The following is a 23,868-nucleotide window of genomic DNA, read 5'->3' as shown; positions in this document are numbered from 1 at the left end:
TCTACAAGCTCTTCACCATTTCCATTTACAACACTGAACACCCCATGTATACCAATTATTCCCTCAACTGCCACATTACTCACCTTTGCATTCAAATCACCCATCACTATAACCCGGTCTCGTGCATCAAAACCACTAACACACTCATTCAGCTGCTCCCAAAACACTTGCCTCTCATGATCTTTCCTCTCATGCCCAGGTGCACATGCACCAATAATCACCCATCTCTCTCCATCAACTTTCAGTTTTACCCATATTAATCTAGAATTTACTTTCTTACATTCTATCACATACTCCCACAACTCCTGTTTCAGAGTACTGCAACTCTTCTCTTGCTCTTGTCCTCTCACTAACCCCTGACTTTACTCCCAAGACATTCCCAAACCACTCTTCCCCTTTACCCTTGAGCTTCGTTTCACTCAGAGCCAAAACATCCAGGTTCCTTTCCTGAAACATACTACCTATCTCTCCTTTTTTCACATCTTGGTTACATCCACACACATTTAGACACCCCAGTCTGAGCCTTCGGGGATGAGCACTCCCCACGTGACTCCTTCTTCTGTTTCCCATTTTAGAAAGTTAAAAAATACAAATGGGGAGGTGACAACAAGTAGTGGTGATGTGAGAAGGAGATGGAGTGAGTATTTTGAAGGTTTGTTGAATGTGTTTGATGATAGAGTGGCAGATATAGGGAGTTTTGGTCGAGGTGGTGTGCAAAGTGAGAGGGTTAGGGAAAATGATTTGGTAAACAGAGAAGAGGTAGTAGAAGCTTTGCAGAAGATGAAAGCCGGCAAGGCAGCAGGTTTGGATGGTACTGCAGTGGAATTTATTAAAAAAGGGGGTGACTGTATTATTGACTGGTTGGTAAGGTTATTTAATGTATGTATGACTCGTGGTGAGGTGCCTGAGGATTGGCGGAATGCGTGCATAGTGCCATTGTACAAAGGCAAAGGGGATAAGAGTGAGTGCTCAAATTACAGAGGTATAAGTTTGTTGAGTATTCCTGGTAAATTATATGGGAGGGTATTGATTGAGAGGGTGAAGGCATGTACAGAGCATCAGATTGGGGAAGAACAGTGTGGTTTCAGAAGTGGTAGAGGATGTGTGGATCAGGTGTTTGCTTTGAAGAATGTATGTGAGAAATACTTAGAAAAGCAAATGGATTTGTATGTAGCATTTATGGATCTGGAGAAGGCATATGATAGAGTTGATAGAGATGCTCTGTGGAAGGTATTAAGAATATATGGTGTGGGAGGCAAGTTGTTAGAAGCAGTGAAAAGTTTTTATCGAAGATGTAAGGCATGTGTACGTGTAGGAAGAGAGGAAAGTGACTGGTTCTCAGTGAATGTAGGATTGCGGCAGGGGTGTGTGATGTCTCCATGGTTGTTTAATTTGTTTATGGATAGGGTTGTTAGGGAGGTGAATGCAAGAGTCCTGGAAAGAGGGGCAAGTATGAAGTCTGTTGGAGGTGAGAGAGCTTGGGAAGTGAGTCAGTTGTTGTTCGCTGATGATACTGCGCTGATGGCTGATTCATGTGAGAAACTGCAGAAGCTGGTGACTGAGTTTGGTAAAGTGTGTGAAAGAAGAAAGTTAAGAGTAAATGTGAATAAGAGCAAGGTTATTAGGTACAGTAGGGTTGAGGGTCAAGTCAATTGAGAGGTAAGTTTGAATGGAGAAAAACTGTAGGAAGTAAAGTGTTTTAGATATATGGGAGTGAATCTGGCAGCGGATGGAACAATGGAAGCGGAAGTGGATCATAGGGTGGTGGAGAGGGCGAAAATCCTGGGAGCCTTGAAGAATGTGTGGAAGTCGAGAACATTATCTCGGAAAGCAAAAATGGGTATGTTTGAAGGAATAGTGGTTCCAACAATGTTGTATGGTTGTGAGGCGTGGGCTATGGATAGAGTTGTGCGCAGGAGGATGGATGTGCTGGAAATGAGATGTTTGAGGACAATGTGTGGTGTGAGGTGGTTTGATCGAGTAAGTAACGTAAGGGTAAGAGAGATGTGTGGAAATAAAAAGAGCGTGGTTGAGAGAGCAGAAGAGGGTGTTTTGAAATGGTTTGGGCACATGGAGAGAATGAGTGAGGAATGATTGACCAAGAGGATATATGTGTCGGGGGTGGAGGGAACGAGGAGAAGTGGGAGACCAAATTGGAGGTGGAAAGATGGAGTGAAAAAGATTTTGTGTGATCGGGGCCTGAACATGCAGGAGGGTGAAAGGAGGGCAAGGAATAGAGTGAATTGGATCGATGTGGTATACTGGGGTTGACGTGCTGTCAGTGGATTGAATCAGGGCATGTGAAGCGTCTGGGGTAAACCATGGAAAGCTGTGTAGGTATGTATATTTGCGTGTGTGGACGTATGTATATACATGTGTATGGGGGTGGGTTGGGCCATTTCTTTCGTCTGTTTCCTTGCGCTACCTCGCAAACGCGGGAGACAGCGGCAAAAAAAAAAAAAAAATTTATTTCCTATTTGGTTGCCTAAAGCTCATGTTGAAGCTCCAGTGGTGGGTTCTATGATTCTTGCTGGTGTTTTATTAAAGTTGGAGGTTATGGAATTATTCTTGTTTTACCTTATTCTCATCACTTGATAAAAGTTTTGTTTGATTATGAGTGAGTTTAGGAATTGTATTTGTGTGAGATAGATTTTTTTTTTTTTTTTTTTCGCTGTCGCTTTAATTGTTTATTCTTCTATAGCTCATGTAGGGATGGCTTTAGGAGATCTAATTACATCGAGATGGTGAGGAATAACTGGTTCTCTTGTGGTTACAGTAAGTCATGGACTATTCTCATCTGGTTTGTTTTGTTTGGTGAACATAGTATATGTGCGAATTGGAACTTGTAGCATGTTTATTGGGAAAGGCATGTTGAGATTGATACTGAATATAGGATTATGGTGATTTCTTCTTAGAATTGGAAATATAAGGGCTCTTACATTGAATTTTGCTGAAGTTCATATTTTATTTAGTTTGATTGGTTGGAGAAAAATAACTATAATTGGGTTAGGAATGCTTTTATTTTTAAGGGCTAGATATAATATTCATATATACAGGATAAGCTGCATAGTTTGTTTTATAGATTTTTATTTTCTTGCAGGCCAGGTAAGATTCGAGAATTTTTAATTTTATTACTTCATTGGCTTCCTTTGAACGTTTTGATTGTTAAAATTGGAAGGTTAACTTTTATACCCCTTTACCCTTGAGCTTCGTTTCACTCAGAGCCAAAACATCCAGGTTCCTTTCCTGAAACATACTACCTATCTCTCCTTTTTTCACATCTTGGTTACATCCACACACATTTAGACACCCCAGTCTGAGCCTTCGGGGATGAGCACTCCCCACGTGACTCCTTCTTCTGTTTCCCATTTTAGAAAGTTAAAAAATACAAATGGGGAGGTGACAACAAGTAGTGGTGATGTGAGAAGGAGATGGAGTGAGTATTTTGAAGGTTTGTTGAATGTGTTTGATGATAGAGTGGCAGATATAGGGAGTTTTGGTCGAGGTGGTGTGCAAAGTGAGAGGGTTAGGGAAAATGATTTGGTAAACAGAGAAGAGGTAGTAGAAGCTTTGCAGAAGATGAAAGCCGGCAAGGCAGCAGGTTTGGATGGTATTGCAGTGGAATTTATTAAAAAAGGGGGTGACTGTATTATTGACTGGTTGGTAAGGTTATTTAATGTATGTATGACTCGTGGTGAGGTGCCTGAGGATTGGCGGAATGCGTGCATAGTGCCATTGTACAAAAGCAAAGGGGATAAGAGTGAGTGCTCAAATTACAGAGGTATAAGTTTGTTGAGTATTCCTGGTAAATTATATGGGAGGGTATTGATTGAGAGGGTGAAGGCATGTACAGAGTATCAGATTGGGGAAGAGCAGTGTGGTTTCAGAAGTGGTAGAGGATGTGTGGATCAGGTGTTTGCTTTGAAGAATGTATGTGAGAAATACTTAGAAAAGCAAATGGATTTGTATGTAGCATTTATGGATCTGGAGAAGGCATATGATAGAGTTGATAGAGATGCTCTGTGGAAGGTATTAAGAATATATGGTGTGGGAGGCAAGTTGTTAGAAGCAGTGAAAAGTTTTTATCGAGGATGTAAGGCATGTGTACGTGTAGGAAGAGAGGAAAGTGATTGGTTATAACAAACTCTAAACTTAAAAGAGTATTCAAAAGATGCTTCCGTTTTAAGCAAAACACTGACAATCCACAAAGCACTATAACACTAGGTACTTACCAATACAAAAAATTTAAGATTATCATCAGTACTGATAGTGTATCTGACAACTTTGGTTTTATAAACCAAAAAGTAATATCAAAATGCTCAAAACATCAGGAAAAAGACTATGAATCTTATCTTTAATCCACAAATTAATTATACATATTTACTTATTAATCTTTGTCGCTACCTCCCGCATTAGCAAGATAGCACAAAGAAACTGACGAAAGAATGACTCAAGCCACCCACATACATATGTATATACATACACGTCCACACACACACATATACATACCTATACATTTCAAAGTATACATACATATATATACACAGGGGAAGAGTAGTTTGGGAATGCCTTGGGAGTAAAGTCAGGTGTTAGTGAGAGGACAAGAGCAAGCGAAAGAGTAGCACTACTCCTGAAACAGAAGTTGTGGGAGTATGTGATAGAGTGTAAGAAAGTAAACTCTAGACTGATATGGGTAAAAATGAAAGTGGATGGAGAGACATGGGTGATTATTGGTGCATATGCACCTGGGCATAAGAAAGATCATGAGAGACAAGAGTTTTGTGAGCAGCTGAGTGACTATGTTAGTAGTTTTGATGCTCGAGACCGGGTTATAGTGATGGGTGATTTGAATGCAAAAGTGAATAATATGGCAGTTGAGGGAATAATTGGTGTGCATGGGGTGTTCATTGTTGTAAATGGAAATGGTGAAGAGCTTGTAGATTTATGTGCTGAAAATGAACTGGTGACTGGAAATACCTTGTTTAAAAGGAGATATACATAAGTATACGTACGTACAAGAGATGGCCAGAGAGCGTTATTGGATTATGTGTTAATTGATAGGTATGTGAAAGAGACCCTTTTGGATGTTAATGTGCTGAGAGGTGCAACTGGAGGGATGTCTGATCATTATCTTGTGGAGGCGAAAGTGAAGATTTGTAGAGGTTTTCAGAAAAGAGAGAATGTTGGGGTGAAGAGAGTTGTGAGAGTAGGTGAGCTTGGGATGGAGACTTGTGTGAAGAAGTACCAGAAGAGACTGGGTACAGAATGGGAAAAGGTGAGAACAAAGGATGTAAGGGGAGTGGGGGAGGAATGGGATTTATTTAGGGAAGCAGTGATGGCTTGTGCAAAAGAAGCTTGTGGCATAAGAAGCGTGGCAGGTGGCCAGATTAGAAAAGGTAGTGAGTGGTGGGATGAGGAGGTAAGATTATTAGTGAAAGAGAAGAGAGATGCATTTTGACGATTTTTGCAGTGAAATAATACATATGACTGGGAGATGTATAAAAGAAAGAGGCAGGAGGTAGAAAGGTGCAAGAGGCAAAAAACAGGGCAAATGAGAGTTGGGATGAGAGAGTATCATTAAATTTCAGGGAGAATAAAAAGATGTTTTGGAAGGAGGTAAATAAAGTGCGTACGACAAGGGAACAAATGGGAACATCAGTGAAGGAGGCAAATGGGGAGGTGATAACAAGTAGTGGTGATGTGAAAAGGAGATGGAGTGAGTATTTTGAGGGTTTGTTGAATGTGTTTCATGATAGAGTGGCAGATATAGGTGAGCAAAGTGAGAGGGTTAGGGAGAATGATTTGGTAAACAGAGAAGAGGTAGTAAAAGCTTTGGGGAAGATGAAAGCTGGCAAGGCAGTGGGTTTGGATGGTATTGCAGCGGAATTTAATAAAAAAGGGGGCGACTGTATTGTTGACTGGTTGGTAAGGTTATTTAATGTATGTTGACTGTTTGGTAAGGTTATTTAATGTATGTATGACTCATGGGCAGGTGCCTGAGGATGGGCAGAATGCTTGTAGAGTGCCACTGTACAAAGGCAAAGGGGATAAGAGTGAGTGCTTAAATTATAGAGGTATAAGTTTGTTGACTATTCCTGGGAAATTATATGGGAGGGTATTGATTGAGAGGGTGAAGGCAAGTGCAGAGCATCAGATTGGGGAAAAGCAGTGTGGTTTCACAAGTGGTAGAGGATGTGTGGATCAGGTGTTTGCTTTGAAAAATATATGTGAGAAATACTTAGAAAAGCAAATGGATTTGTATGTAGCATGTATGGATCTGGAGAAGACATACGATAGAGTTGATAGAGATGCTCTGTGGAAGGTACTAAGAATATATGGTGCGGGAGGTAAGTTGTTAGAAGCAGTGAAAAGTTTTTATCGAGGATGTAAGGCATGTGTACGTGAAGGAAGAGAGGAAAGTGATTGGTTCTCAGTGAATGTTGGTTTGCAACAGGGGTGCATGATGTCTCCATGGTTGTTTAATTTGTTTATGGATGGGGTTGTTAGCGAGGTGGATGCGAGAGTTTTGGAAAGAGGGGCAAGTATGCAGTCTGTTGTGGATGAGAGAGCGTGGGAAGTGGGTCAGTTGTTGTTCGCTGATGATATAGCGCTGGTGGCTGATTCGGATGAGAAACTGCAGAAGCTGGTGACTGAGTTTGGTAAAGTGTGTGAAAGAAGAAAGCTGAGAGTAAATGTGAATAAGAGCAAGTTTATTAGGTACAGTAGGGTTGAGGGACAAGTCAATTGGGAGGTAAGTTTGAATGGAGAAAAACTGTAGGAAGTGAAGTGTTTTAGATATCTGGAAGTGGATTTTGCAGTGGATGGAACCATGGAAGCAGAAGTGAATCATAGGGTTAGGGAGGGGGTGAAAGTTCTGGGAGTGTTGAAGAATGTGTGGAAGTTGAGAAGGTTATCTTGGAAAGCAAAAATGGGTACATTTGAAGGAATAGTGGTTCCAACAATGTCATATGGTTGTGAGGCATGGGCTATAGACAGACATGTGTGGAGGAGGGTGGATGTGCTGAAAATAAGATGTTTGAGGACAATATGTGGTGTGAGGTGGTTTGATCGAGTAAGTAATGAAAGGGTAAGAGAGATGTGTGGTAATAAAAAGAGTGTGGTTGAGAGAGCAGAAGAGGTTGTTTTGAAATGGTTTGGCCACATGGAAAAAATGAGTGAGGAAACATTAACAAAGAGGATATACGAGTCAGAGGTGGAGGCAACAAAGAGAAATGGGAGACCAAAATGGAGGTGGAAAGATGGAGTGATAAAGATTTTGAGGGATCAGGACCTGAATATGCAGGAGGGTGAAAGGCGTACAAGGAATAGAGTGAATTTAAACGATGTGGTATACCGGGGTCAACGTGATGTCAGTGGATTGAACCAGGGCATGTGAAGTGTCTGGGGTAACCATGGAAAGTTTTGTGGGGCCTGGATGTGGAAAGGGAGCTGTGGTTTTGGTGCATTATACATGACAGCTAGAGACTGAGTATGAATGAATGTTATATGGTTGTGAGGCATGGGCTATAGATAGACATGTGCAGAGGAGGGTGGATGTGCTGAAAACAAGATGTTTGAGGACAATATGTGGTGTGAGGTGGTTTGATCGAGTAAGTAATGAAAGGGTAAGAGAGATGCGTGGTAATAAAAAGAGTGTGGTTGAGAGAGCAGAAGAGGGTGTTTTGAAATGGTTTGGTCATATGGAAACATTGACAAAGAGGATATACGAGTCAGAGGTGGAGGGAACGAAGAGAAATGGGAGACCAAATTGGAGGTGGAAAGATGGAGTGAAAAAGATTTTGAGGGATCAGGGCCTGAATATGCAAGGAGGAAAAAGGAAGGGAAGGGGCGGGGAAGGGAGGAGGAGGAGGGAAGGGAGGGGGGGGGGGGGGGGGAGGAAGGAAAAGGGAAGGGAGGGGGGGGGGGGGGATGCAAAAAAAAAAAATTGGAAAGGAGGGGGAGGGGGAAAGGGGGTAGGAGAAGGGGGGGGGGAAGGATGGGGTGGGAAGGGGAGGGGGGGGGAAAGGGAAGGGGGGAAAAGGGGAGGGGAATCGGGGAGGGAAGGAGGAAGGGGGAGGGAAGGAAAAACGGAAAAGGAAGGGGGGATAGGGGAAGGAAGGGAAGGAGGAGGAGGGAAGGGGGGAAAGGGAAGGGGGGAGGGGGGGTGGGAAGGAAGAGAGGGCGAATGGAAGGGGGGAAGGAAAGGAAAGGGAAGGGGAGGAAAGTTGAGGGAGGGTGAAGGAGGGGAAGGAGGAGGAAGGGGGGGGAGGAAGGGAAGGGGGGAAAGGAGGAGGGGGAAGGGGGGAAGGAGGGGGGAAGGAATGGAGGGTGAAAGGCGTACAAGTAATAGAGTGAATTTAAACGATGTGGTATACCGGGGTCAACGTGCTGTCAATGGATTGAACTAGGGCATGTGAAATGTCTGGGGTAAACCATGGAAAGTTTTGTGGGGCCTGGATGTGGAAAGGGAGCTGTGGTTTTGGTGCATTATACATGACAGCTAGAGACTGAGTATGAATGAATGTGGCCTTTGTTGTCTTTTCCTAGCCCTATCTCGTGCACATGTGTGGCAGGGTGGCGACGGGAATTAATAAGGGCAGACAGTATGAATTATGTACATGTGTATATATGTATATGTCTGTGTGTAAAGAAGTAAGATTATTAGTGAAAGGGAAGAGAGAGGCATTTGGACAATTTTTGCAGGAAAATAATGCAAATGACTGGGAGATGTATAAAAAAAAAAGAGGCAGGAGGACAAGAGAAAGGTGCAAAAGGTGAAAAAGAGGGCAAATGAGAGTTGGGGTGAAGAGAGTATCATTAAATTCTAGGGAGAATAAAAAGATGTTTTGGAAGGAGGTAAATAAAGTGTGTAAGACAAGGGAACAAATGGGAACTTCAGTGAAGGGGCCTAATGGGGAGGTGATAAGTAGTGGTGATGTGAGAAGGAGATGAAGTGAGTATTTTGAAGGTTTGTTGAATGTGTTTGATGATAGAGTGACAGATATAGGGTGTTTTGGTTGAGGTGCTGTGCAAAGTGAGAGAGTTAGGGAGAATGATTTGGTAAACAGAGAAGAGGTAGTAAAAGCTTTGCGGAAGATGAAAGCCGGCAAGGCGCGGGTTTGGATGGTACTGCAGAGGAATTTATCAAAAAAAGGGGGTGACTTTATTGTTGGCAGGTTGGTAAGGTTATTTAATGTTTGTATGACTCAAGGTGAGGTGCCTGAGAATTGGAGGAATGCTTGCATAGTGCCATTGTACAAAGGCAAAGGGGACAAAAGTGAGTGCTCAAATTACAGAGGTATAAGTTTGTTGAGTATTCCTGGGAAATTATATGGGAGGGTATTGATTGAGAGGGTGAAGGCATGTACAGAGCATCAGATTGGGGAGGAGCAGTGTGGTTTCAGAAGTGGTAGAGGATGTGTGGATCAGGTGTTTCCTTTGAAGAATGTATGTGAGAAATAATTAGAAAAGCAAATGGATTTGTATGTAGCATTTATGGATTTGGGGAAGGCATATGATAGAGTTGATAGAGATGCTTGGTGGAAGGTATTAAGAGTATATGGAGTGGAGGGCAAGTTGTTAGAAGCAGTGAAAAGTTTTTATCGAGGATGTAAGGCATGTGTATATGTAGGAAGAGAGGAAAGCGATTGGTTCTCAGTGAATGTTGAAATACAGCAGGGGTGTGTGATGTCTCCATGGTTGTTTAATTTGTTTATGGATGGGGTTGTCAGGGAGGTGAATGCAAGAATTTAGGAAAGAGGGTCAAGTATGGAGTCAGTTGTGGATGAGAGAGTGTGGGAAGTGAGTCAGTTGTTGTTCGCTGATGATACAGCGCTGGTGGCTTGTTAATGTGAGAAATTGCAGAAGCTGGTGACTGAGTTTCATAAAGTGTGTGAAAGAAGAAAGCTGTGAGTAAATGTGAATAAGAGCAAGTTTATTAGGTACAGTAGGGTTGAGGGACAAGTCAACTGGGAGGTAAGTTTGAATGGAGAAAAACTGGAGGAAGTGAAGTGTTTTAGATATCTGGGAGTGGATTTGGTAGTGGATGGAACCATGGAACCAGAAGTGAATCATAGGGTGGGGGAGGGGGCGAAAGTTCTGGGAGCGTCGAAGAATGTGTGGAAGTTGAGAACATTACCTCAGAAAGCAAAAATGGGTATCTTTGAAGGAATAGTGGTTCCAACAGTATATGGTTGCGAGGCATGGGCTATAGACATAGATTTGTGCGGAGGAGGGTGGATGTGCTGGAAATGAGATGTTTGAGGACAATATGTGGTGTGAGGTGGTTTGATCGAGTGAGTAATAAGTAAGAGAGGCGTGTGGTAATAAGAGTGTGGTTGAAAGAGCAGAAGAGAGTATTTTGAAATGGTTTGGTCACATGGAGAGAATGAGTGTGGAAAGATTGACAAAGAGGATATATGTGTCAAAGGTGGAGGGAACAAGAAGTGGGAGACCAAATTGGACGTGGAAAGATGGAGTGAAAAAGATTTTGAGTGATCGGGGCCTGACCATGCAGGAGGGTGAAAAGCGTGCAAGGAATAGAGTGAATTGGAACGATGTGGTATACCAGGGTCGACGTGCTGTCAATGGATTTAACCAGGGCGTGTTAAGCGTCTGGAGTAAACCATGGAAAGTTCTGTGGGGCCTGGATGTGGAAAGGGAGTTGTGGTTTCAGTGCATTAAACATGACAGCTAGAGACTGAGTGTGAACGAATGTGGCCTTTCTTGTCTTTTCCTAGAGCTACCTCGCGCACATGCAGGGGACACGGTTGTTATTTCATGTGTGGCGGGGTGGCAATGGGAATGAATAAAGGCAGACAGTATGAATTATGTACATGTGTATATATTTACATGTCTGTGCGTGTATATATATGTATACATTGAGATGTATAGGTATGTATATTTGCGTGTGTGGATGTGTATGTATATACACGTGTATGTGGGTGGGTTGGGCCATTCTTTCTTCTGTTTCCTTGTGGTACCTCGCTAATGTGGGAGACAGTGACAACACAAAAAGAGTAAATAAATAGTCTGTGTGTGTATATGTATGTATACATTGAGATGTATAGGTATGTATATGTGCTGTGTGTGGACGTGTAAGTATATACATGTGTATGTGGGTGGGTTGGGCCATTCTTTCATCTGTTCCTTGCGCTACCTCGGTAACGCAGGAGACAGTGACAAAGTATAATAAATAAATAAAATATACATACACAGACGTATACATATATACAAATGTACATATTCATACTTGCTGCCCTCAGCCATTCCAGTCGTCACCCTGCCACATATGAAATAACAACCCCCTGCCCCCGCCCATGCATGAGGTACCGCTAGGAAAAAACAACATAGGCCACATTCGTTCACACTCAGTCTCTAGCTGTCATTTATAATGCACCGAAACCACAGCTTCCTTCCCACATCCAGGCCCTACAAAATTTTCCACTGTTTACCCCAGATGCTTAACATGCCCTGGTTCAATCCATTGACAGCACGTCGACCCCGGCATACCACATCGTTCCAATTCACTCTATTCCTTGCACGCCTTTCTCCCTCCTGCATGTTCAGGTTCAAAATCAATATTCTAATTAACTTATTTCCTGATATCATCTTCTTTATACCTATCATCGATTTTTCATCAATCTTATTCACTCACTGAGTTCATCCACTAGCAGTAGAAATTATTCTCCTCATTCAAAAATCCCTAATTTCTGTCATAAGACTGATCTCATCATTAGTGAAAGAGAAGAGAGAGGCATTTGGACGATTTTTGTGGGGAAATAGTGCAAATGACTGGGAGACATATAAAAGAAAGAGAAAAGAGGTCAAGAAAAAGGTGTAAGAGGTGAAAAAGAGGGCAAATTAGAGTTGGGGTGTGAGAGTATCATTAAATTTTAGGGAGAATAAAAAGATGTTTTGGAAGGAGGTAAACAATTTGCATAAGACAAGAGAACAAATGGAAACATCAGTGAAGGGGGTAAATGGAGAGGTAATAACAAGAAGTGGTGAAATGATAGGGAGAACGAGTGAGTACTTTGAAGGTTTGTTGAATGTGTTTGATGAGAAAGAGTGGCAGATATAGGGTGTTTTGGTCGAGGTGGTGTGCGAAGTGAGAGGCTCAGGGAGAAATACTTGGTAAACAGAGAAGAGGCAGTGAAAGCTTTGCGGAAGATCAAAGCTAGCAAGGCAGCGGGTTTGGATGGTATTGCTGCAGAATTTATTCAAAAAGGGGTCACTGTGTTGTTTGTTAACTGGTTGGTGAGGATATTCAATGCATGTATGGTTCATGGTGAAGTGCCTGAGGATTGGTGGACTGCATGCATAGTGGCATAGTGCCATTGTACAAAGGCAAAGGGGATAAAGGTGTGTTCAAATTACAGAAGTATAAGTTTGTTGAGAATTTCTGGGGAACTATATGGGAGGATATTGACTGAAAGGGTGAAGGCATGTACACAGCATCAGATTGCGGAAGAGCAGTGTGATTTTAGAAGTGATAGAGGATGTGTGGATCAGGTGTTTGCTTTGAAGAATGTATGTGAGAAATACTTAGAAAAGCAAATCGATTTGTATGTAGCATTTATGGCTCTGGAGAAGGCATATAACAGAGTTGATAGAGATGCTCTGTGGAAGATATTAAGAGCATATGGTGTGGGAGGCATGTTGCTGGAAGCAGTGAAAAGTTTTTATCGAGGATGTAAGGCATGTGTATGAGTAGGAAGAGAGGAAAGCGACTGGTTCCCAGTGAATGTCAGTTTGCAGCAGGGGTGCATGATGTCTCCATGGTTGTTTAATTTGTTCATGGTTGGGGTTGTTAGGGAGGTGAATGCAAGAGTTTTGGAGAGAGGGGCAAATATGCAGTCTGTTGTCAATGAGAAGGCTTGGGAAGTGAGTCAGTTGCTGTTCGCTGATGATACAGCACTGGTGGCTGATTCGTATGAGAAACTGCAGAGGCTGGTGACTGAGTTAAGTAAAGTGTTTCAAAGAAGAAAGCTGAGAGTAAATTTGAATAAGAGCAAGATCATTAGGTTCAGTAGGGTTGAGGGACACGTAAATATAGGTAAGTTTGGATGGAGAAAAACTGGAGAAAGTGAAGTGGTTTAGATATCCAGGAGTGGATTTAGCAGCATATGGAACCATGGAAGTGGAAATGAGTCACAGGGTGGGGGAGGGGGCTAAGGTTCTGAGAGCATTCAAGAGTGTGTGGAAGGCGAGTAAATTATCTTGGAGAGCAAAAATGGGTATGTTTGAAGGAATAGTGGTTCCAACAATGTTATAAGGTTGTGAGGCATGGGCTATAGATAGGGTTGTGCAGAGGAGAGATGTGTAATAATAAAAAGAGTGTGGTTGAGAGAGCAGAAGAGGGTGTTTTGAATTGGTTTGGTCACATGGAGAGAATAAGTGAGAAAGATTGACAAAGAAGATATATGTGTCAGAAGTGGAGGGAACAAGAAGTGGGAGACCAAATTGGAGGTGGAAGGATGGAGTGAAAAAGATTTTAAGTGATCGGGGCCTGAACATACAGGAGGGTGAAAGGCATGCAAGTAATAGAGTGAATTGGAACAATGTGGTATACCGGGGTCGACATGCTGTCAATGGATTGAACCAGGGCATGTGAAGCGTTTGGGGTAAGCCATAGAAAGATTTGTGGGGCCTGGGTAGGGAAAGGGAGGTGGTTTTGGTGCATTATACATGACAGCAAGAGACTGAGTGTGAATACATGTGGCCATTGTTGTCTTTTCCTCGCACTAACTTGCTCACACGCAGGGGGAGGGGGATGCCAGGAAGGGATGAATGCAGCATGTATGAATATCTACTTGTGTATATATGTATATGTCTCAGTATGTATAGGTATATATATGTTGAAATGTATAGGTGTGTATATGTGCATGTGTGGGCGTTTATGTATATACGTGTGTATATGGGTGGGTTGAGCCATTCTTTCATATTTCCTTGCACTATCTCGCTAACATGGGAGACCGACAAATCATAATAGAAAATTACAAAATACATTAAATCTGTTTCTGTATGTAGCTTCACTGGCTTCAAACGAATCTTGTAAATCATCCATCTTTTATGTTAGACTTATTACTTTCGTTTCATTAATCTTATAAGGGACTTTTTTTTCTTGACAAATACTCTATTTTCATCCCAGCCAGTCTCCATACAACACTTCAGTTACTTAAAAATGCTTCAGATTATTCATCTGAATTAAAACTTCTCATTTACAATTTTCCAGTTATAAGAATAACTATTTATTTATCTGTCTATTATACTTTGTCGTTGTCTTCCATTTTAGCGAGGTAGCACAAGGAAACAGATGATAGAATGGCCCAACCCACCCACATACACATGTATATACATACAGGTCCACACATGCACCAATACATACCTATACATTTCAATGTATACATATGTATACATACACAGATTCATATACAAATATTCATATGTACATAATTCATACTTGCTACCTTTATTCATTCCCATCACCACCCCGCCACATGTGAAAGACACCCCCTCCACCCGCACACATGACATAGTGCTAGGAAAAGACAACAAAGGCCAAATTCGTTCACACTCAGTCTCTAGCTGTCATGGATAATGCACCGAAACCACAGCTCCCTTTCCACATCCAAGCAATACAAAACTTTCCATAACTATTGTCGTAATTTTTCATTCACTTTTTACACTTATTGTAGTAGTCAAATAAGCATTCCTAGGAGCCTTACATCTACCAAAACGAATAACAGAACCGATCCAAAAAATGCATCCTTTTTATAAAATCATAAATGGAGCCATAGTAGATATACCTATTCCAAGAAACATTTCAACATTTTGAAACTTCTCTTCTCTTTTAGGATTATGCCTATCTGTTCAAATTCTTACAGGACTCCTTTTAGCTACACACTACAAAGAAGATTTTTCTAGTGTAGCTCACATTTGTCATGACATAAGCTATGGATGACTACATGGTACAATACACACTAACGGAGGATGCTTTTTCTAAATTTGTCATTGTATACATATTAGATGAGATATTAATCATAGATCTTTCTTGTTCATCGAAGTATGACTAATCAGAGATTCAATTCTATCTATTCATTCATTATGCTTTGTCGCTGTCTCCCGCGTTAGCAAGTTAGCGCAAGGAAACAGACGAAAGAATGGCCCAACCCACCCACATACACATGTATATACATACACGTCCACACACGCAAATATACATACCTATACATCTCAATGTATACATATATATACACACACAGACATATACATATATACAAATGTACATAATTCATACTGTCTGCCTTTATTCATTCCCATCGCCACCTCGCCACACATGGAATAACAACCCCCTCCCCTCATGTGTGCGAGGTAGCGCTAGGAAAAGACAACAAAGGACACATTTGTTCACACTCAGTCTCTAGCTGTCATGTAATAATGCACTGAAACCACAGCTCCCTTTCCACATCCAGGCCCCACAGAACTTTCCATGGTTTACTCCCGGCACTTCACATGCCCTGGTTTAATCCATTGACTTCATGTCGACCCTGGTATACCACATCGTTCCAATTCACTCTATTCCTTGCACACCTTTCACCCTCCTGCATGTTCAGGCCCCGATCACTCAAAATCTTTTTCACTCCATCTTTCCACCTCCAATTTGGTCTCCCACTTCTCCTCATTCCCACCACCTCTGACACATATATCCTCTTGGTCAATCTTTCCTCACTCATTCTCTCCATGTGACCAAACCATTTCAAAACACCCTCTTCTGCTCTCTCAACCACACTCTTTTTATTACCACACATCTCTCTTACCCTATTATCACTTACTCGATCAAACCACCTCACACCACATATTGTCCTCAAACATCTCATTTCCAGCACATCCACCCTCCTCTGCACAACTCTATCCATAGCCCACGCCTCGCAACCATATAAAATTGTTGGAACCACTATTCCTTCAAACATAGCCATTTTTGCTTTCCGAGATAATGTTTTCGACTTCCACACATTCTTCAACGCTCCCAGAATTTTCGCCCCCTTCCTTCCCCACCCTATGATTGACTTCCGCTTCCATGGTTCCATCCGCTGCCAAATCCACTCCCAGATATCTAAAACACTTCACTTCCTACAGTTTTTCTCCATTCAAACTTACCTCCCAATCAACTTGACCCTCAACCCTACTGTACCTAATAACCTTGCTCTTATTCACATTTACTCTTAACTTTCTCCTTTCACACACTTTACCAAACTCAGTCACCAGCTTCTGCAGTTTCTCACATGAATCAGCCACCAGCGCTGTATCATCAGTGAACAACAACTGACTCACTTCCCAAGCTCTCTCATCCACAACAGACTGCATACTTGCCCCTCTTTCCAAAACTCTTGCACTCATCTCCCTAACAACCCCATCCATAAACAAATCAAACAACCAAGGAGATCTCACACACACCTGTTGCAAACCTACATTCACTGAGAACCAATCACTTTCCTCTCTTCCTACACGTACACATGCCTTACATCCTCAATAAAAACTTTTCACTGCTTCTAAAAACTTGCCTCCCACACCATATATTCTTAATACCTTCTACAGAGAATCTCTATCAACTCTATCATATGCCTTCTCCAGATCCATAAATGCTACATACAAATCCATTTGCTTTTCTAAGTATTTCTCACATACATTTTTCAAAGGAAACACCTGATCCACACATCCTCTACCACTTCTGAAACAACACTGCTCTTCCCCAATCTGATGCTCCGTACATGCCTTCACCCTCTCAATCAATACCCTCCCATATAATTTACCAGGAATACTCAACAAACTTATACCTCTGTACTTTGAGCACTCATTCTTATCCCCTTTGCCTTTGTACAATGGCACTATGCAAGCATTCCGCAATCCTCAGGCACCTCACCATGAATCATATACATACCTATATATCTCAATGTATACATATATACATACACACACACAAATACATATATACACATATACATAATTCATACTGTCTGCCCTTATTCATTCCTGTCGCCACCCAGCCAAACATGAAATGACAAACCCCTCCCCCCGCACGTGTGCAAGGTAGCGCTAGGAAAAGACAACAAAGGGCACATTCATTCACACTCATCCTCTAGTTGTCATGTATAATGCACCAAAACCACAGCTCCTTTTCCACATCCAGGCCCCACAAAACTTTCCACGGTTTACCCCAGATGCTTCACATGCCCTGGTTCAATCCATCGACAGCACGTTGACCCCAGTATACCGCATCATTCCAATTCACTCTATTCCTTGCATGCCTTTCACCCTCCTGCATGTTCAGGCCCTGATCACTCAAAATCTTTTTCACTCCATCTTTCCACCTCCAATTTGGTCTCACACTTCTCCTCGTCCCCTCTACCTCTGACACATATATCCTCTTGGTCAATCTTTCCTCACTCATTCTCCCCGTGTGACCAAACCATTTCAAAACACCCTCTTGTGCTCTCTCAACCACACTCATTTTATTACCACACATCTCTCTTACCCTTTCATTACTTACTAATCAAATAAAAAACAAACAATAACTTTTAAATTCCATGAAAAAAATAAAAGAATCTAACGAAACTGGAAGGAAACTCTTTTAAGCCAAATACATAAGTTTATCATAATGAAAACAAGGCACTGTTCCGTGGACTCAAATAAAAACAAAAGCTATACCCACTAACATCACATAAAAAACAGAAACTAAAAAGATTTCCTCCTAAAAAGATAATCCTAAAAAGCATACTTATAAACAAAGTCTCCTATATCCTGACATAAAAATTAAAGCAAATCCACCTCCCCTATGTTCAGTATTGAATCCAGGAACCAATTCAGATTCCCCCACAGCAAAATCAAAAAGAGTTCGATTAGTTTCAGCTAAACATGATGCCAACCATACTCCTCTTAAAGGCAAAATAAGGCACAAAAATCAAACCTTCTCTATATAATCTAAAAAGCCCTGAATCAAATATCTCCATCAAAAAGAAATATCTTAATAGAAAGGTTTGTTCCTTAGAAAATAACTTCACAGCATCAGAGAAAGGTTTTAAAATTCCAGCAATTCCTACATTAGTGAGACCTTTACCAATTTTCACATATCCTAAAACTTTTTGTTCTAACAAAGTTACAAATGCTACAGCGATTAGTACACAAATAATAACTAATAAATATCTTAAAGCAGAAATAATAAAAATAATCAACCTGTACCCCACAAAGAACAACTTAGCATATTATCTATTGACATGAGATTCTATATAATTAGATCCTAAATCTAATGCATAAATACTGCCAAAGTAATATTCCATAGCAGAAAACAATTCTAATTCTTAAATCCTTTCATGCTAAAGGAATTCTTTTTTTATGGGGGATAGAAACCTACCCGGAAGTGAATCATAGGGTGGGAGAGGGGGCAAAAGTTCTGGGAGCGTTGAAGAATGTGTGGAAGTCCAGAACATTATCTCGGAAAGCAAAAATGGGTATGTTTGAAGGAATAGTGGTTCCAACAATGTTATATGGTTGTGAGGTGTGGGCTATAGATAGAGCTGTGCAGAGGAGGGTGGATGTGCTGGAAATGAGATGTTTGAGGACAATATCTGGTGTGTGGTGGTTTGATCGAGTAAGTAATAATAGGGTAAGAGAGATGGGTGGTATTAAAAAGAGAGTGGTTGAGAAAGCAGAAGAGGGTGTATTGAAATGGTTTGGTCACATGGATAGAATGAGTGAGGAAAGATTGACCAAGGGGATGTATGTGTCAGAGGTAGAGGGAACGAGAAGTGGGAGACCAAATTGGAGGTGGAAAGATGGAGTGAAAAAGATTTTGAGTGATCGGGGCCTGAACATGCAGGAGGGTGAAAGGCGTGCAAGGAATAGAGTGAATTGGAACGATGCGGTATACCGAAGTCGACGTGCTGTCACTGAATTGAACCAGGGAATGTGAAGCATCTGGGGTAAACCATGGAAAGTTCTGTGGGGACTGGATGTGGAAAGGGAGCTGTGGTTTCGGTGCATTATACATGAGAGCTAGAGACTGAGTGTGAATGAATGCGGCCTTTGTTGTCCTTTCCTAGCGCTACCTCGCGCATATGCCGGCAGGGAGGTTGTTGTTATTTCATGTGTGGCGGGGTGGCAATGGGAATGAATAATGGCAGATAGTATGAATTATATACATGTGTATATATGTATATGTCTGTGTGTGTATATATATGTATACATGTATACGTTGACACATATAAGTAAGTATATTTGTGTGTGTGGACATGTATGTATATACATGTGTAATAGGGTGGGTTGGGCCATTCTTTCATCTGTTTCCTTGCGCTAACTCGCTAACGTGGGAGAGAGTGACAAAGTAAAATAAATAGATAAAGAAAGAAACCGACCTGGTTCACACCGGTTGGAGTTCAAATCATGTAAAGATTTAAAGGTCGAACAGACCTCCTTTAACAGCCACTACACCATTAAGGATTTTTACTTCAACATTGAGGTCGCAAACCATTTTTTCAATATGGACTCTCAAAAAAGATTACGCTGTTATCCCTAAAGTAACTTAATCTGGTTTCTCCAATAGAGGATCCTTATATGCTTCAATATAAAAGTAATGAATTTTATAAACAGAGCAGTTGCAATAACACCAAACATATAACTAATCTTTAAAATTTACTAACAAAACTATAAAGACTTATAGTGTCTTATTGTCCCAATCTCATTTAAGCCATTTCACTTAAACATAAGTTTAAAAGTTTACAATACAGACAGTTAATCTCTTGTTCAGCCATTCATACCGGTCCCCAATTAAGGGACAAATTAGTGTGCTACCTTAGCACGGTCATACTACCTCGGCCGTTAAATCTAAACATCACTGGGCAAGATACACTTTATATAAATTTTCACGAAGACAAGTTTTTGATAAACAGACAGAAATGTTATTTACCGAATCCCTTTATTGTACCTTAAATTTAGACATTTCGAAACACAAAGGTAATTCTAATAATAAAATCATTATTCCTCATAAACTAAAATTTTTTTTGAAAAAGTTTCACATTATTACACTTGATCGCTGTCTCCTGTGTCAGTGAGGTAGTGAAAGGAATCAGAGGAAAGAATAGCCCAACCCACCCACATACACATGTATATATATACACACCCACACATATACATACCTATACATTTTTACAGCGCTGGTGGCTGATTCGAGTGAGAAGCTGCAGAAGCTGGTGACTGAGTTTGGTAAAGTGTGTGAAAGAAGAAAGCTGAGAGTAAATGTGAATAAGAGCAAGGTTATTAGGTACAGTAGGGTTGAGGGACAAGTCAATTGGGAGGTAATTTTGAATGGAGAAAAACTGGAGGAAGTGAAGTGTTTTAGATATCTACGAGTGGATTTGGCAGTAGATGGAACCATGGAACCGGAAGTGAATCATAGGGTGGGGGAGGGGGCGAAAGTTCTGGGAGCATTGAAGAATGTGTGGAAGTCCAGAACATTATCTCGGAAAGCAAAAATGGGTATGTTTTAAGGAATAGTGGTTCCAACAATGTTATATGGTTGTGAGGCGTGGGCTATGGATGGAGTTGTTCGGAGGAGGGTGGATGTGCTGGAAGTGAGATGTTTGAGGACAATATGTGGTGTGAGGTGGTTTGATCGAGTAAGTAATAATAGTGTAAGAGAGATGTGTGGTAATAAAAAGAGTGTGGTTGAGAAAGCAGAAGAAGGTGTTTTGAAATGGTTTGGTCACATGGAGAGAATGAGTAAGGAAAGATTGACCAAGAGGATATATGTGTTAGAGGTGGAGGGAACGAGAAGTGCGAGACCAAATTGGAGGTGGAAAGATGGAGTGAAAAAGATTTTGAGTGATCTGGGCTTGAACATGCAGGAGGGTGAAAGGCGTGCAAGGAATAGAGTGAATTGGAACGATGTGGTATACCGGGGTCGACGTGCTGTCAATATGTGGCGGGGTGGCGGAAGGAATGGATGTATATGTATATGTGCATGTGTGGGCATTTATGCACATACATGTGTATGAGCGTGGGTTGGGCCATTCTTTCATATGTTTTCTTGTGCTACCTCACTAACGCGGGAGACAGCGACAAAGTATAATAAAAAAAATAACATTTATATCTTTATTGATTATATTATTTTCTTTTCTTCTCAAAACAAACAAAATCCCTTCTTTCTTCTCTCTCTCTCTCTCTCTCCCCCAACACACCAAATAAAAAAATCTATTCTTATTAATCTTTACTTTAACCATTTTTATCAGGCATCATATTCAATACATTAAAATTTTGATAATGAATATGAAAAATAAAGTAAGTCTTACAAAACTAAGAAATTTGAATAGGGAGGCGTAATGAGAAAAGTAAGTGTATTTCTTATAAAAATGGTTCAATATATTCATCTATGAATATAAAATATATAAATGAATAAATATTTTTAACCATTTTTATAAGAAATACACTCATTTTTCTCATTACTCCCTCCTTTTTAAATTTCTTAATTTTATACAACTTTCTTACTATATTTTTCATATTTCTTATCAAAATTTTAATATATTAAATATGATGCCTGATAAAAGCTTTGTTTTGATAGGACAAGTAATGCAGGCCCATGCCATATACTAAAAACTGATTTATGAAATGAATCCTGATTACATATAGTAAACTAGACACAAAATCCAGTTTCCTGTACTTTATGTTACTGCAATTTCAAGTATTGTTTTTAAAAAATCACTATCTATAACTCCATCATAAAAGAAAAATAACAATACATTTTTTTTCTTTTTTTGCTTTGTCGCTGTCTCCCGCGTTTGTGAGGTAGCACAAGGAAACATACGAAAGAAATGGCCCAACCCACCCCCATACACATGTATATACATACACATCCACACACACAAATATACATACCTGTACATCTCAATGTACACATATATACACACACAGACATATACATATATACACATGTACATAATTCATACTGTCTGCCTTTATTTATTCCCATCGCCACCTCGCCACACATGGAATAACATCCCCCTCCCCCCTCATGTGTGCGAGGTAGCGCTAGGAAAAGTGCTTGGGAAGTGAGTCAGTTGTTGGTGCTTGGGAAGTGAGCCAGTTGTTGGTGCTTGGGAAGTGAGTCAGTTGTTGGTGCTTGGGAAGTGAGTCAGTTGTTGTTCGCTGATGATACAGCGCTGGTGGCTGATTCATGTGAGAAACTGCAGATGCTGGAGACTGAGTTTGGTAAAGTGTGTGAAAGAAGAAAGTTAAGAGTAAATGTGAATAAGAGAAAGGTTATTAGGTACAGTAGGGTTGAGGGTCAATTGGAATGTAAGTTTGAATGGAGAAAAACGGGAGGAAGTAAAGTGTTTTAGATATCTGGGAGTGGATCTGGCAGCGGATGGAACCATGGAAGTGGAAGTGAATCATAGGATGGGGGAGGGGGCGAAAATCCTGGGAGCCTTGAAGAATGTGTGGAAGTCGAGAACATTATCTCGGAAAGCAAAAATGGGTATGTTTGAAGGAATAGTGGTTCCAACAACAATACATGTTTCCACTTTTTAATTAGTTCCTTGACTATGAATACTAATGCATTATTTGCTAGATTGTCTGACATCCCATGTTCTCTATAATCTTCCCTCCCAATGATAGAATCTCTTCTCTCATTATAAAATTCATATTCCACAAGACTCATCCCATCAAAAAATAATGCCACAAAATTTTTCCTCTGTCCTGATCTTCCCAGCTTTATCTTTCAACATACTTAGTGTGTAGGTAATCCAACATACATTCATATAAATTCTGCAAAACCAAATTTGCAATATACCTACAAAAGTCAAAGCAAAAATGTTACAAAGAAATCTGTAGGCTTTAGGGCTATGGTAGTGGGTAGCTAAAACAAAACTTTTTTGCTGTAATTTTCTTTTGTACTACCAGAACCCTAAAAGAAAGTCTAAAACATAATGATTAAGGCACATACCTTGAAGCATTTCCCATCCACTTTTCAGGGGTGTTGTATATTTCAGATGAATTAACTTGCGGGTGTTTTTTCATCCCCTTATTTTTGTTCTGCATTTCTTTATTAGTTATGTTGTTGGTGACATTTTTTAACTGCCTCTGAAAAAATTGTGACATTTAGTTTGGAAGTACCATTAAAAGTACAACTAACTCTCGGTAAAGCATATTTATCAGTTTATTATACTTAACAGACATCTCAAATGTTAGATATGTAGTGCAAGGAAACAGACGAGGAATGGCCCAACCCAACATATATAAACGTATATACATAAACGCCCACACACGCGTATATACATGCATATACATTTCAAAGTTTACATACATATACACATATACATATTCATACTTGCTGCCTTCATCCCTTCCTGTTGCCACCCTGCCAAATATGAAATAGTGAGGTATTGCAAGGAAACAGAAGAGGAATGACCTAAACCACCCACATACCTATGTATATACATAAATGCCCACCCACACATATATACATTCATATACATTTCAACATATTTATTTACATTTATCATACTTTGTCGCTGTCTTGCGCGTTATCGAGGTAGCGCAAACAAACAGACAAAAGAATGGCCTAACCCACCCACATACTCATGTATATACATAAACACCCACAAACACACATATTCATACCTATACATTTCAATGTATACATACATATACATACAGAGACAAATACATACATAAACATGTACATATTCATACTTACTGCCCTTGGCCATTCCCATCGACACCCTGCCACACATGAAATGGCACCCTCCTCCCCCGCATGGGTGTGAGGTAGCGCCAGGAAAATACAACAAAGGCCACATTCGTTCACACTCAGTC

General features: G+C 40.7%; 1 long non-coding RNA gene and 1 pseudogene across 1 annotated transcript in view; one reads left to right on the top strand and one right to left on the bottom strand.

Moving 5' to 3' along the window:
• The window catches only part of LOC139765318 (NADH-ubiquinone oxidoreductase chain 4-like), a 13,768-nt pseudogene extending 10,562 nt beyond the window's left edge, over nt 1-3,206 (top strand).
• The window catches only part of LOC139765312 (uncharacterized), an 82,486-nt gene extending 59,355 nt beyond the window's left edge, over nt 1-23,131 (bottom strand). Inside the window, exon 1 of the long non-coding RNA XR_011716639.1 lies at nt 22,997-23,131. This is a non-coding gene — a long non-coding RNA (uncharacterized lncRNA). The remainder of the gene's footprint in view (nt 1-22,996) is intronic.
• Between the last annotated feature and the right edge of the window lie 737 nt (nt 23,132-23,868).

Source organism: Panulirus ornatus, chromosome 54 (genome assembly GCF_036320965.1).
Source record: "Panulirus ornatus isolate Po-2019 chromosome 54, ASM3632096v1, whole genome shotgun sequence".
Lineage (NCBI taxonomy): Eukaryota > Metazoa > Arthropoda > Malacostraca > Decapoda > Palinuridae > Panulirus > Panulirus ornatus.
The sequence above is the reverse complement of the archived record's forward strand: the minus strand, read 5'-3'. Positions and strand labels throughout refer to the sequence as shown.